At 45.0% G+C, this 15,943-nt stretch overlaps 1 long non-coding RNA gene across 1 annotated transcript; it reads right to left on the bottom strand.

Moving 5' to 3' along the window:
• Positions 1–11,867: 11,867 nt before the first annotated feature.
• LOC125019186 lies at positions 11,868–12,802 on the bottom strand. The gene is made up of 6 exons (XR_007114041.1): positions 12,743–12,802; positions 12,616–12,663; positions 12,433–12,480; positions 12,234–12,344; positions 12,042–12,161; positions 11,868–11,948 (listed from the first exon to the last, which is right to left on the bottom strand). It is a non-coding gene; the product is annotated as an uncharacterized LOC125019186 (long non-coding RNA).
• Positions 12,803–15,943: the final 3,141 nt, after the last annotated feature.

The following is a 15,943-nucleotide window of genomic DNA, read 5'->3' as shown; positions in this document are numbered from 1 at the left end:
GCGGTGTGCCTCCCCAAGCCTACTACTGAAGACCAGCTGGATGCTGGGCTGCTGTCTTCCACCCTCCAAGAAAATATTAAAGCCGGGATCATCCATCTGCTGAACATTGTCCTGCAGGAGTTTCGTCGTGAGATCTGCTTCGGTTGTCAGGTAGACCACCCTAGCCAGACGAACCATGAGTGCCTCTTTGAGGTCCCCAGCTTCTTCTACAGGAGTCACTTTCACCGGCTGATGAGGAGACTCTGGACACCGAAGTTTATACCGGCCCTGCAGCAGCTGCTGACTAGCCTTCGTATCTCCGTTGATAAATCCAGAATTCAAGGTGCGGCTGAAGCCATGCTACATGACCTGAGGTCCTGTGAGAATATCTTTGAGACAATCGGTGAGCTGTACGATTCGCTGGTTGGAGAGGACATCATGAAAATAGCTCTACTTCGTATGGTCGCCGATACCTGGAGAGGAGCCTGAAAACCGCCAGAATAAATTTCTTATTTAGAACACATTTATCTTTAGATTACTTTTTTGAGTTTGTATGTGCATTTATCTACATCTTTGTCGTTGTTGTTTTTTTTTTGTTCTTTACCATGGGGAATTGTTTGAGAATAGTGTTCAGGGCTGTGAGGCTGAGGTACATCGTGTGGGAGCTATCTGCTATACTAGAGCAAGCTGTTGCCAACAAAGTGAACGATGATAAAAAATTTAAAATCAGCGGTAGCCCGAAACCTGACGAAGTTAAAAAATTAGAAATGTTTTTGGATTTAGTACGTGCTCGGGCTACAAATGTTGAATGGGAAGTGTTTGTGCAAAAGGCTGTAACATCATTCTTTGAAAGCTCTGTGATGGATACATTCTGTGGTATAATCAATGATGATGAAACTGTTGAAATGAATGTGTTTCACCTGTTGGCACTTTACGCTCTGATCGTCGATGCATTGTCCCATTACGTTCAAGATCGGCCGAGCGATGATATCTTACAAATGCTGCAAACATTGCATGTTATTATACATCGGAAATTCACAGCCGCTGTTCTCATCCAAACCTGGAAAATGTTGAAATAATAATAATAATGATTTCTTTTATGCCTTTTGTTAATAAACTATAAAGTCGAAAACAGTAAAGAGGTCTCGTCATTCTTTAACGTACGAGGGTGAAAGATGGAGAAAAAGGAAGAACGCCTGATGAAAAAGCTATATTATACACCTTCACATCCGGGAAGTTTTGGAGGGGTAGAACGGCTTCAGAGAGCTGTACAGGACGAAGGCGGGGCTAAAGTAAAAATTGATCGAGTAAAAGATTTTTTATCGAAGCAGGATGCCTACACTTTACACAAACCGGCCAGGATACATTTTGCTAGAAACAGAGTATTTGTATCAAGGCCCCTGAACCAGTTTCAAGCGGATCTATGTGATATGCAAGCTTTAGCAGAGTTCAATGATGGGTATAAGTATTTATTAACGGTCATCGATATTTTTTCAAAGAAGGCATACGCTAGAGCACTGAAGACAAAAACGGGAAGTGAAGTGAGCAGGGCTTTTGCCTCGGTGTTAAAGGAGAGCAAAGTGCCTGAAAAGTTACAGACGGATGCGGGTAAAGAATTCTATAACAAGACTTTTAATGCTCTGATGAAGAAGCACGGTATTACTCACTTCTCCACCGCTAGCGACCTCAAAGCTTGCGTCGTCGAGCGGTTCAACCGTACGCTAAAGACTAGAATGTGGCGATACTTTACGGCCAGAAACACGCGTCGATATGTAGATGTTTTGCAGGATCTGCTTAAAAGTTATAACGAGAGCTATCATACGAGTATAAAAATGAAACCGAACGACGTCACAGCTGAGAACTCTCCTGCGGTATTTCAAAACTTGTACGGTAAATTTCCTCTTCGTCACAAAAACACGTGGAAAATTAATTTAAAAGAGGGTGATGTAGTGAGGATTTCCAAGCTGAGGGGTGTGTTTGACAAAAAGTATGAGCAGAGTTACACGGACGAGCTTTTCACCGTATCAGAATGTATTCCCCGCCTTCCACCGGTGTACAAAATAAAAGATTATGATGGGGAACCTATCGACGGAACCTTTTATGAGGCCGAACTACAAAAAGTAACCGTCACCGAGGATAAACCGTACCAAGTGGAAGCCGTTCTGGATGAGCGCACTAGTCGTGGTAGAAAACAGGTTCTGGTGCGTTGGAAAAACTGGCCTGAGAAATTTAATAGCTGGGTAGCCGCAGGTCAGCTGATTGATGTATAAAGTCATTGCTCGCGACAGTCTCCGTATCACAAACAGTCATGGACGCGAGAACAGAAGAGGGTTTTTACGTGACTTTACCCTCTAACGCCAGTCTCAATGTGTTTACTGAAAACACTATAGCCAGCTACCGAGTGGATTTAGCACAACATCTCCACCTGGAGGGCCCATGGCAGGTGGCACTGACGGAAATTTCCTATCCACACACGTGGTATAATACTCCTAAAGACAACTCTTTCTTTCATTGGATTGACGCGTGGGAACATGGCGCCCCGGAGGCGACTGAACCCGTTATCGAATTGGACGAGAAAAGATTTACCCTGCACGTCAAACGTTTTGAAAGCGGATATTATGATGACAAAGAGCAGATCATGAAACAGATAAACGCCTGTATGAGGGAAATTAGCAGCGATGTTACTCTACTATATCACGAGTGTAAACATAAGTTTCAGTGGCTAGGTAGCGGCCGTTATAGACTACGTTTTTTCCCTCCCATGGCCTATATGTTAGGATTAAAACCCGGTGAGTGGTTTACGAGCGGGTTACTCAGACAGTCTCCTCAGACCGCTGATATAAAAGCGGGGTTTTATCATATGTTCTGTTATAGCGACGTGGTTCAGCATCAGGCGGTGGGCGACGCTTATGCCCCGCTCTTAAGAACGGTTCAAATTGAGGGTAAATTTGGAGATGTTATTTCACACACCTTCAGCCCCGCCTATTACTTACCGGTAGCAAAAAGACATATTGAAAACATCAGCGTCGAGCTCAAGACCGATCAGAACCGGCCGGTAGATTTCAAGTTCGGGAAAGTGGTTGCGACGTTACATTTTAAACCGTGTAAAACAGTGAGCTGAAAATGATGGTGGTGGAGCCTCACCCTGATCTTTATCGATTTGTAAGTTATTATGAAGATCAAGTGGGAAGTGGCCTGCCAGGATTTCATGGAGCCCCCATGATGTACGGTAGGGGGCTGGGATCCATATTTTCAAAACTATTTAGGTTTGTGACGCCGATGGTTAAAAAAGGTTTTACCATTGCAAAACCTCATCTTCAAAACGCCGCTAAGAACATAGCATCTGACGTGGTCAGCAGGGTTGTTCGGCGCGTGAGAGGTTCAGAGGAAGAGAACCAAGAAGGATCAGGACTTATGCTTCTCGCTCGACGAGCCGGGAAGAGACCCCCCGGGCGTCGCGTAGCAGCTCATAAAAAGCGCAAGTCAACCGCTAATAGTAATTCAGTGCAGAGAAGAAGGTCCAGAGGAAGGAAGGCCGAAGATATTTTCTCCTGAAAATGGCTCTATTACATCACAAATCACCAGAATGCAGCATGACGGAACTGGACTTATTTGCTGCTCCGGTGACGCAGATGTCTATCGAGCAGAGTCAGTATACAGAGATTTCCCCTTTATCGGCTCTCACGGACACCGGTCCCATAGAATTTTTCATCCCGGGAGATGGAGAGAAATATCTGGATCTAGCCAACACTCTGCTATTCCTGCGTCTACAAATTACTAACGAGGATGGGACAAACTTGGCACAGGACGCTCGTGTGGGCCTGATCAACTATCCCCTCAACACCATTTTCTCACAGGTCGACGTGACCCTGGGAGATAGATTAATCTCTCAGTCCAGCGCTACACACCCCTACAGAGCTTTGATAGAGCTTTTATTGAACTACAGTCATGAAACACTTGCTAGTCAGTGTTCAGCCGGTCTGTTTTATAAAGACACAGCCGGATTTATGGATTCAACCGTGGTGGCGGCTGACAGTCCGAATCGGGGTCTGGTTAAAAGAGCTCAGTTTAGTGCTGCCTCGAGCGAGTTTCACGTGATGGGCCCCCTGCACGGGGACATCTTCTTTAGCGAGAGACTTCTTTTGAACAGCGTCGACTTGCGGATTAAACTAACTCGGGCGAGTGACGCTTTCTGTCTGATGAGTCAGGCCAACGCCAACTTCCGCCTCAAAATACTGGGAGCTTCTCTGTTTATGAAAAAAGTAACCGTGTCCCCCGCAGTGCGATTAGGTCATTCAGCGGCTCTGATGAAAGGCAACGCCCTCTACCCCATGTCGAGAATTAATGTGAAAACCTATTCCATTCCTCAAAACTCCAGACTATGCAATCAGGAGAACCTGTTTCTGGGTGTCATGCCTAAATACGTTGTTCTGGGGATGGTGAACCATCACCCTTTCACGGGAAGAAGAGATCTCTCGCCTTTCAACTTTACTCACAATGACGTGGAGTACTTGGCTCTGTGTCATAACGGTCGACAAGTACCGGCCAAAGCTTTCCAGCCCCAATTTAACAACGGCATTTCCGTGAGAGAATATTATAACATGTTTACTGCCACTGGGAGACATTTGAAATATTTACCTCTGACCATCGACCGCGAAGATTTCGAAAGAGGATATACTTTATTTGTTTTCAACCTGAGCCCCGACGAAGATGTGGCGGCTCTTTCCCCAGTATCCAGCGGGAGTTTGAGGCTGGAAATGAGATTTCGAGTCCCCTTACCTCACACTCTGACCCTGGTTGTCTACGCCTGCTACGACTCCATTCTGGAGATCAATTCAAAACGCCAGGTGCTGGTGGATTATTATTGAAACAATGAATTCTACTGAGCTGGAAACACTCCTGAGCGGACTACTGGGTAACGTATTCCGTGGTGTCTGGGCTTCGGATGAATTACCCTCCCTACAACCCTCGCTGCCCGCATACTATATCGTGAACACCCACCCTCGTCATCTGCCAGGAGAGCACTGGCTAGCGCTCACTGTGGAAAAACATGGAAAGGCCACATTCTTTGACTCTTTCGGACTCAGCCCTGAATTTGAATATTATCCTACAAGCATCCTGCGTTTCCTGGAACGTCAACGTGGAATAAAACAGATCCTGCATCACAATCGTCAGCTCCAGCATGAATTATCGGATGTCTGTGGTCAGCACTGTGCATATTATTTGTGTCTGAGAGGAAGCGGCCTATCGTACGCCGACGTGCTATCTCACTATAAAGACGATCCTGTCCGCAACGATGCCATGGTATCTGAATTTGTTAAAAAATATCAAAAATGTCTAGCATACCCCTCGGCGGGAATTCTAACCAGCTAGCCTGTTCTCTGCAAATGTTTAAAGATTGTTACCGTTTGTGAAAGGAAAAAGTCTGCAACGTTGAACGGATTCAATAAAGCTTTATTATTATTCAATGACTGATTTACAGAGTCTTTATTGTCGTACAATTATCGCAATCATTTATTTATTTTTTGGTGATCTTAAGGAGAGAAATCCGTCCACTCCATAGTCGGACGTTTTTTCTTTTTTCTCCCCCTCATTCGATGAACAGAGGGGGACTCTGCAACAGCAGCAGCAGCAGCAGCAGCAGCGTGCGTCTGCAGGGGGCCAGAGTTTTTGAGTCTCCTGAACTGCTCACGGGCCTGGGGGTTAGTCACAGAGCTCTCGGGAATATTGAGCTCTGACAGAGTACTTAGAAATTCTATCCATCCTTCCGGTGGCTGATCATTCACTTTCTTATAGGAAGAGGTCAGATGTTTTACCAGATCAAGCATATGAGAGCCTCTCACGGCTTTACCCCTGTAGATAAATTCACCTCTCGGCGTCCAGCTACTGGGGCTCTTGGATAGTTTTTTCATCACATACTCTGCGTTTTTTCGACTGCGTGTCGGAAGACTTTTTAAAACATCTTCCTCCTCCCCAAACTTCCTGACCTTTCACCTCTGCGTTCTCTGCCTGATGTACCTCTTCTTGCGGTAGACTCAGAGTTATGGGTTGAAGTTCATTCTCCCCTTGTCTGCTGAGGCTGAGATAGCGTTGGAGCAAAGCGTTGTACTTTTTAATTTTTTCATAAGGATTTAAACCTCTCTCCTCTAATATCTCACGCATCTTTACATCCAAATCTTGCTGGGCTGTTTGCCTGATGGTGCTACCTGTAGCAGCCGTGGGTTGACTCAGGCGGTTTAACTGATGCGGGGACACCAAAAACATTTTCTGCGTCGTCTTCAGAGCCATGGGAGTAGGAGGGAGGATTATCGTCTAGCGAGTCCTATTAATTCCCCGATAATAGGAATGGCCGCTGTAAGCAGAGGGAAAAGGAAGCCTCCTGTTTGTAACACCCTGCGTTTACTCTTCACGCTGGCTTTCTTATCGGCAATGAGTCTGATATTTTTCTTATATCTTTTTAACTTCTGATATTGTTGCGGTGAAAGGGGTATATTCCCCTTCAAAAGATTCAGCGCGATCTCACACAACGTCTGGAGAAGATCTGGGGAGCACCCCCTTAATATATCCTTCCGTCTCTTTGGTGTGGCCTTGGCCAGAACTTTAAGCAAGGGTGCGTTTCTTTTCAGACGAGCGCTGGTCATGATTCTTTCTGAATGTACACAACAGGCCACTCATAGGGTAGTAGCCCCGTTCTCAGTCTGAACCTGTCTGGACAACGGTGAGTTAAATCCAGTAATAAATAGGAGTGCGGTTGACTAGTGGCATCTTCGAGGCTTTCTAAAAAATATTTTTTTCTGGAGGGAAACATCTGTTGAGCTAGTATATTCATCTGCAGTTTTTCTCTGGGATTTTTGAACAGCACCAGATAATTGGTGTTTAGACCGATGGTTCGACTGAATTTCCCTTGATGAAACACATTCTGAGTGAGCATTATGACGCTCATATTTCGGTGATGCCGGTATTGGGTAAAAATCCTTACCACCTCTGGGTGATCAGATGCTTGAAAGATGACATCATCCAAAATAACCAAGTGTGTTTGGTCGGCTGGAAAAAGAGACTCATCTTCAAAAGAATCCGGTAATCCTTTAATAAATCTTATCTTTTTATTTTTCTTTTGCAGTTCAGTATACAAAGGTTGAAAAGAAGTATAAATCCATACAATATTATTAGGTACATCATTCATGACATGTTCACAGTTTTCCAGAACATTTTTTACAAAAACAGTTTTTCCACATCCACTCGGACCCACCACCAGACACGAAAAAGGAAGCTGCAATCTGGGGTCAAACTCAATCTCTTCTCCTAGAGAGTGTGACATTTTCTGATTAATAACCAAAGGGTTCGGTTCGCCCGCCAGCTAAAAGACGCCTTTTGTCATACACCACCCTGAACCTCTTTTGGAATGAAGAATTTTTCAGGGTGAAGCCTTTTTTATCTCGCACGATGTTCTGCTGAGACACTGTAATGACGGCGTCGCTGAGAGGATTCTCAATGTAACCCTCTACCAACTGTTTAATACTGTTGAAGTTAATTTCTTCACCACTCTGACGGTTCAGTGTGATACCCTTCACGCGCAGTGACACTTTACCCCCTCTGGTCTGATATGCATAACTTTTAGGACCTGCTGCTGCAAACTCTTGAATGTAGTCCCCGCCCAGCTCGTCCGTCAGCTGCCCCAGGTAGTTACCTGTGGGAAGAGGCATCTCCCCCTCTCTGACGACATAAATCAAGCTGTCAGTGTCATAGTACAGAATCCTTTCGGGATCATGTACCATCTCCATATACCTGTAAAGAGTCAGTCGAGCATAGGATGTGGTAAACGCTGCGATAAAGATGTTATTGCTTTTCCCGGGAGGGAGGATGTACCCGTTACCGTACTGCCACTGCACCATAGCCACCTCATCGTTCAGAAAGCCAAAATACTTTACATCGTACTGCTCTGAAAACAGAAACTTGAAAAACTCTTCAGGTTTTCTGACGAGGGTGGTCTGACCTAAGTTGGTTCTCTGGGCAAACTTTCCCCAAAAGCTGTTGAGACAAAGTTTGGCAATCTGTCTTTTTGCAGGATTAGGTGCGATTTTACTGGGGTCTAATTCAATACCTTGGTTGGCTGCGTAGTCTCTGATGTAATTTTCTCTGCTAGCCTCATCCGATGCTTCAGGGGGGAAACCAGAAGCCTCCTGTTTACCCTTCAGAAAGGTGTTGATGTAGCCCCTAAAAATGGAGTCACTCTTTTGCTTGAAATGCCAGACTTCTGTTATCTGGGCTACACGGTATCCACTGTCTAGGGCTTTCGTGAATTCAGGCGTCGTCCAGGTACCGGATAGAGCTCTTTCTCCGTCACTATGCATGCACGAACCGGCTTGATGGTTGATCTCAGCGCACACGCGGCAGAGAGTAAACACCAGTTTACCTCGCTCAGTTTTATGCGGTGTAGAACAGGTAGAAATAGCTTCCGAGGGGGATACACGACAGCTTTAATCAGGCCGAAGTACTCACGCGGATCTTTAAAACCCTGACGGATAATTTCGGGGTGGCCAAGGGGGTAGTGAAAGTGCGCGTTAACGTACGGATACAAGGATGTAACATCGACGTAACGAACCTGCTCTGTGTCACTTGTCGTGTACCTCAGACGGATGGGACAAGTTCTACCTCCAAACAGCGCATCGCGAGGTTTTAAGGGCTGCGGTGCACTATACTGAAGGAGGAACTGTTTCACTCCGTCATGAGATTTTTTCATTCGGATCCAGTCATGCTCCCATATGAACTGTACCGAGACGTGTAGCTCCGATCGCAGGGTCAGCAGCTTGGCCTGCCAGGCTGAGTGGAGCTGCTCAAAGGGAGTCTGCAACAAACGATTCACTTCAGTAGGCGAGTAACACTTTGGACAGCCGTGAAAAAAACACCCGAGAAACTCCCATGCTTTTTTAACACCGTCAGTCTCTGCATAGCCGTCCACAAAGTATTTCTCCAGTTTTTTCTCTCCTCCGTTCAGAGCGTGTCGAATAGCGACGTTTTCGTTCTGCGAGACCCACTCTAACCACTGGATGCCAGAGTCAGAGTAGTTTTTGAATTGCCGGTTGTAGTTATCGGCGGGCCAGAGTGTTTGGAGGGAGGAAATTTGTCTTAAAGACTTTCATGCAGGCGGAAGCGATTGTAATGCACGTAAAGGGGTCAACGCGTGTCTCTCGAATGAATTCTTCGCGAAACTTTAAGCATGATGCTGCCAGGATTTCAGTATCGAGATTGCAGTAAAGCACCGCCTCTTTTTTGAAATCAAATGTACAGCCAGCTTTGGTGGCGTACCAGGCATTGAACTTTTTCAGCGTGTCCGAAGGCATCCTGTCTACGCCGTAAGTGTCTGGGGGAGGGTAAGGGCCTACATAATTTAAGTGAGCCTCTGAACTGAAAAGGTGGGGGAAGAAACCTTTGCTTAGTTCCTGGTCGCGTGGAGCATTCACAGCATCGAGGCCCATGGCTGCGGGCATATCTGCTAGGCGCATGGTTAAAAAGGAAAGCGAGTCGATGTATGTTTGACGGAACGCCTCATCCACCATCTGCAACACCTTGCTGCCCTGCATGATTATACGGGGTGCCATACCTTGCTGAATTATATGATTGAGAAGCAGGTAACTGTCGAAACCCTTAGCGTTGTGAGCTATGAAGATGCAGCCTCTGTATTTCTGTTTTCTGAAGTGTTTAAAGAAGCTAGCTGTGCAACTCATGCCCCAGGAACCCCACTTCTTTCCAAGCATAGACTGTGTACTGATGTAAAATGGGATGTGTCTGCCTGTTCCATCTACAAATGTTTCAAAATCATAAAACACTATGCGGTTCGAATAATCAGTCTCGACCTTCAAAGGAGTCATGTAACACAGATGATCCTCGCCCGGGTCCTTTACGGAACAGACCGGACATGTCTTAGCTCGACATTTGTGCTGGGTGCTGCCGCTGATGGCTGAGTAATACACCACTTTGCAGGTATTGCACTTTTTAATTGTACCGCAGTTGCTGGCGGCTGTACCGGCGGTGGGGCGGTGACGAGGTATTTTATGTTTTAAATAACACGTGTCGGATCGACACGTCATATTACAATCGGGGCAATTAATCAGTTTAGTCTCGGTTTTTGTGCAGTCTGAGGTGAAGCATACAGAACAACGGCCCGGGCACTGATGCTGCCATAAGTTAGTAAAACCTGTGTGGCAGTAACCGCAGACGTACCGTGCACCTAGAAATGTTTTCAGGTTGGTGATACCATAGTAATGGTTCTGATGGAGGAAGAGATAGAGGGTTTTAGGATGCATTCCTTCAGATGTTTGGAATTTAGACAGGGCCCGCTCACCGTCTGCTCTGAAGAAGACGACGATTTTGCAATCTAAAGCCTGTTCAAATTTGATAATATCATTAAAAGTCACAGGCGTGTCGTCCGCTAACCCCGCATGATTCTGTAGCACTTTAGCGTGCTCAGTGGCCTGACGCGTGGTTAATTCACGGTTTAAAAGCTGAGCGAGGTTAATGGCAAAGCAGAGCTGGTTGCCAGGATTGATGACAATGTTCAGGCAATGGGCTTTTTTCCTGCAGATTTCATCGTCAAAAATGGTTTGCAGTTTTCTTTTAACACCCCCTCTAGGACTACGTACCACCTGCACAAGTAACTCCATCTCATCTTCCGGCATAATGGCCATGTTTGATTGCACAAGGCGGTCGAGAGCCTCTTGAACATGGTTTAGAGGTAGACTGCCGTTGTGTGTGACTATGACAGAGGCGCTGTTTGATCTTTCCCCCCTTAATTCTAGTTGCAGCACATCCCCCTGTCTGGCATAGGATACAGCCCGTTCAACCGCTGCTTGGAGAGTCTCCATCACATTAGATAAAACTCTGCGTAATTACTCACAGGATTGGGAAAGTTGAAATTTAGCATCTGTCTTATTTCAATGTTATTAAACCTATCTCTGGAGACCCTCCCGGGGGATTCAGGATTTTGACCCGCACCCCTCTGAGCGGCTGGTGTTGTAGGTGGGAAGTACGAGGACGGACCGGGTAACGGATCGTTTACGGGTAAAAGGTTAGACGGACCAGGCACGGAATCTTCGGTTGGACGAACAGAGGGAACCTGCGTCGGCCGAGGTAATGGTACATTAGACGGACAAACGACGCGGGGTTGGGAGGGAGGAGGTAAGAGCTCCGGGAGTGGAGGACTGGACAAAGCTTCTCTTAAACGTTGAAGGGCTACATCGATACTTTCCAAATTTTGAAAATCAGAAGGTTCGTTGCGAGCCTGAGGCTCGTTTGAAATCTCTAAAGGCTGTAATTCAAGCGGCGGAGGTAAAAGCTCGGGGGATGGAGGACTGGACGGAGCTTCTCTTAAACGCTGAAGGGCTACATCGATACTTTCCAAATTCTGTAAATCCGAAGGTTCGTGGCGAGCCTGAGGCTCGTTTGAAATCTCTAATTGTTGTTGTATTTCAACCAGTGGAGGTAAAGTTTGCGGGTGAGGGATATCGCTTAACACTTCAACCATAGACTGTAAAGATAACAGAGCTGACTGCGAGACCGAAGACTGTAAAGATAACAGAGCTGACTGCGAGACCGAATTTTCCCTCGATCATTCATCATTACAACACACAGACTCTACTAGTCAACGCTGAGGTCAATTCACAAACAGAAGTCAGTATTTTCCAAAAAGTTTTCACAACCTTCCCTCTCGATAGACCCCGACGTCCTGAAGCTGATCTCCTCGTATTCCTCCTGCCGCTTCTTCTAGTGGAATGCTTCAGTCTGGGGTATGGCCTGGAGTCTACAGAATAGATAAAGAAGTATTTATTTTATTTAGCTGATTAGCTATTATTTATTTTAAGTTTGTATAAAATTTGTATTTTATTTTTTACCGTCAGTCACGGCTTTCTCTGGTGCTTCTGGTATGCTAATTTCGGATCCAGATGGTCCTCCGTCAGTGTCAGCTTCTTTAGCTATCAGAATCATGTTAAAATATCACAATGAGTGACATGGCTTACTTATAATCATTTAGTTTCTTAAAAAAATAAATAAATAATAATTCTTACTGTTAGCCGGTTGTCTGACTTGCTTTTCTGGCGTGTCGGGTATGACGAGTAGCGGGTAGACACCGTCTTCGCTGGTACAAGTAGCCTTGTCCACCTTGTGAGCGGGTTCTGGTCTGCACTCTACAAAATGGAGAGAGACGGGTTTAGATTTATTTTACTTATTTATTTAAAATTTATACTTCTTCTTCTTACCGTTAGTCGGAGGTGTCTCGGGCCTGTCTGTTGCATGAATTTCAGATAGAGATAGAAGTCCACTCTCGTTCTCGTAATCCAAAACGCTGTCTAGTATTGCTTCGTCACCTGCTAAAGTATAATACAAGTCAATAGAATCTATCACATACATTCTGGGATACACAGTCAAAGGATAGCGGAAGAGTGTTAGTGCTTCTACCTTCAAACAGTCCGCTCCCTGGCCAGATTACGGTCTGAGAAGGATATACTATAACCAGAAAACAATTTATTATTATAATACTTTAGTGAAACACACACACACACACATATAAATATATTCACACATGCAGTTTTGTTTTTGTTTTTTTTTTTTTTGTTTTTTTGTTAAAGGAAAGTAACTAACCATTCTGAACTGATACAGATGCGGTGGATGGGACTACTTCAGGGGTGCCTACAAAAAAAATACAAGAGTAATTCTTGTAAATTTCTGTAAAATGTATAGCCTCATTTGAATGAAATAACTGCCTTACATAAGATGCCCTGGCTGTCCTCATCATATGCACGGCAAAAGAAGGCCGCTTTCTCAGTGTCTGGAAGAAAGGCCCTGTGTTATCCTTATACCGTAACAATGAAACATGTATAAAATCATGTAAGTCTTAAAATGTTACATACAAGAATCCATTTTTGATGCTTTCACGAAAAGATATCTTTATTCTGAAAAACAGGTTCGGAAAAACTATGTTAGGTGTAGTAAAAGGAATCACCCGCTAATAAAGGTACAGAGATTACTTACCCTCCCCAGAAAAAAGATAATTAGCTTCTTTGGAGACTCTCAGGCAGGACTGATGTGATGTCTTCAGCGGCAGGCCGTGATGAAATGCGCGTATGACATCGACTGACCAGCGGTATTATACGCGACACCGCTGTTTCACCTAACAAAAATACTTTCACATACCCCCCGACTTTCTACCTCGGGGGGTCTTGAAACCGCTGTTTCAGGTAATAAAAATACTTTCACATACCACCCAACTTTCTACCTCGGGGGTCTTGACACCGCTGTTTTTACCTGATCAAAATACTTGCACATAATCCCCGACTTCCTACCTCGGGGGTCGTGACACCGCTTTTTCACCTAATAAAAAGATTCTCGCATAATCCCCGACTTCCTACCTCGGGGGTCGTGGCACCGCTGTTTCAGGTAATAAAAATACTTTCACATACCCCCCGACTTCCTACCTCGGGGGTCGTGACCCCGCTGACTCATCTTAAAAAAGATTCTCACACAGACCTCGACTTCCTACCCCCAAGGAAAGTGAAATGCCACAACATCCAATCAACGTTGGTTACGCCCACCTTGAAAGTTGCTGACGCCTACTTCCTCAGTCACGCCCACCTTGAAAGTTGGTGACGCACACTTCCTCAGTCACGCCCACTTCCTCAGTCACGCCCACTTGATCGGTCACGCCCACTTTGATCCATCAAATTCATTCGATTAAAAAGTGACAGATGGTGTTTTTCTTTATTTTTTCACGTGTCATCAGTAAAATATATACATCATACTGTCAAAAGTATTTTCTTCACCTGCCTTTAAACACATATGAACTTAAGTGACATCGAATTCTTAATCCATAGGGTTTAATATGACGTCGGATCACCCTTTCCAGCTATAACGGCTTAAAATTTTTGGGAAAATTGCACTCTTCGTATGGATATAGAACTCTTTTTTTCTGAGTTTTTGTGTATGCAACTGTAGGTTTACTTGCCCAGTGCCTGACTGAGAATGCCAGATAAATGCAGATAAATACACTTGTGCATTGAAAGATTTGAAAGTGCACAAGCTATCCATATGAAGACATGGTATTGGTCGTTGCCGAGTGAAACTTCCATGTTTTAGGCGATAGTGTTTTAACAAATGTCCTCTTAAATAAGCACTTACAGGTCCAACACATCTGCAAGAACAATTTTCAAAGGAGAATTTAAGTAAGGATAGTCTCTGGATTTAATCTAATTAGTTGGTAGCATTGTTAACAGTTTCTCAAAAACTGCTGCTGGTTATAACTCTTTAAGATGGGCTTAAAGATGGAGTGGATGGTCAGGTCTATGTGAATAGAACCTTGAACCCTCCTGGTTTGGGTAGAAGCCATCCTGCTTAAAAAGGCTGGGCCTGTTTAAAAACACAGGAAAATTTTCCTGGTGGTGACGTCACCGTAACGAGGTTGGGGAAGCAGGCCGGAGATAATCAGCTGCTTCCCCGTATCCAGCAGGTGGTCAATCAGTTCGATGAAGACTTGTTTGAGGACCTCCGACTGCTAGCTCCTGATGGCCGATCCAGAGGACGAGAGACGAGTGCAGTGGAGATGTCCATCCCGGCGCTGTCAGGGACCGGAGGTGGAAAATCAGCAGGGTTGACGGGTGCTGTGTTCCGGGACCAGCTAGGGGTGTGTCCTGACGTGGGGTCGTCCGTCAAACATGCTGGGGTCAGCCACTGTAGTATAATTTTAAAGCCTACTGTACACCTCACAAAGGGCACGTGTGTAAGGGCACACAATATGTAGAAGATAGCTGCACTTATTGCACTTGGTAAAATTCGCAGTGTGTTTGTAATAAACTTTGTTTTTTTTTTTTAATAATTTTTTATTTTCTAATTTAGTGGATTAGAAAATAAGGGTATAAGATGGGCAAGAATGACTTTACAAAATTGGGAACCTGGGGGAATTCTGAAGCTATTGGTGTAATGTAAGTTAGGATGAACTTTAAAAAAAATAAAAGGTAGTTGGAAAAATCCCGATGTTGCAGAAGAATGAGCACTAGGCCTCCAAAGCCACGAAGCCTCGGCAGGTGGCAATAAAGACCACTCTGAAGCTCTGAATGCAGACTCCTGGCGATTTCTTTGAGACACCAAAGAGAAGACTCTACCAGGCTGATTGAACAACTGCCAGGGCTTTCTTTGACAAAGGTCTCCTATTTGACATAACACCGCCACCAGTGCCTCAAAGCGGTTGGAGGTGTCCAGAAACCGAGGAGGGGGATCACTGCCCATGTTCTTCCTGCATCCACGGACTACCACCTTGGTCCAGGACTCCTGCGGACCGGGGTGTTCTGGGGGCCAGTAGTAGGGTCCCACTGCACTGGGTCCTGGAGACTTGTATTGTGCTCGGCTAGCTTTGAAGACTGCTTAACCGTGACTTCCATGAAGCTGGATAACAGCGAGACTTTCTCACTGAGAGTCTGTGGATGTCTTCTTTGAGGTCAGCAATTTTCTTGTTAGCTTTCCTATGCAAGATATCTGGGGGCAGGTGGTGGGGCAGTAAGGTAGTTATACATGTAGCCACTTCGGCTAGTCAGTGGCGGCCATCCGCGAACGAACTCCGCTAAGAGCAATAATAAAATTGTATCTTAAAGCAGGTAAAAATAGTGTAGAAATTGTTCCTGGTGAGGATGACGTTTATGGCAGTGTTACAAAGAAAAAAAAAAATGCACCAACATAATTGTGTTTCCGCAGTTTACTAGTTACAACAGAGCTTTCAACATATATACAGTCATTTGTTTTTAGCTGACATTAGCTTCACTAACAGTTGTTGTCTTTCTCACCATTACATACTGTCTCAGATTTTGTGCTCTGTTTTTGAAGCTCGATGTCTGTAAAGTTTTTGGCAGACAAAGTAGGCATTGTATTGTATGGCTATTATTTTTAGTAATTTTGAAGGCAGACATTGTCTGGGCCAGGGACG

The sequence above is a fragment of the Mugil cephalus genome, chromosome 13 (assembly GCF_022458985.1).
Source record: "Mugil cephalus isolate CIBA_MC_2020 chromosome 13, CIBA_Mcephalus_1.1, whole genome shotgun sequence".
NCBI lineage: Eukaryota > Metazoa > Chordata > Actinopteri > Mugiliformes > Mugilidae > Mugil > Mugil cephalus.
This window is presented reverse-complemented; position numbering and strand designations above follow the sequence as displayed.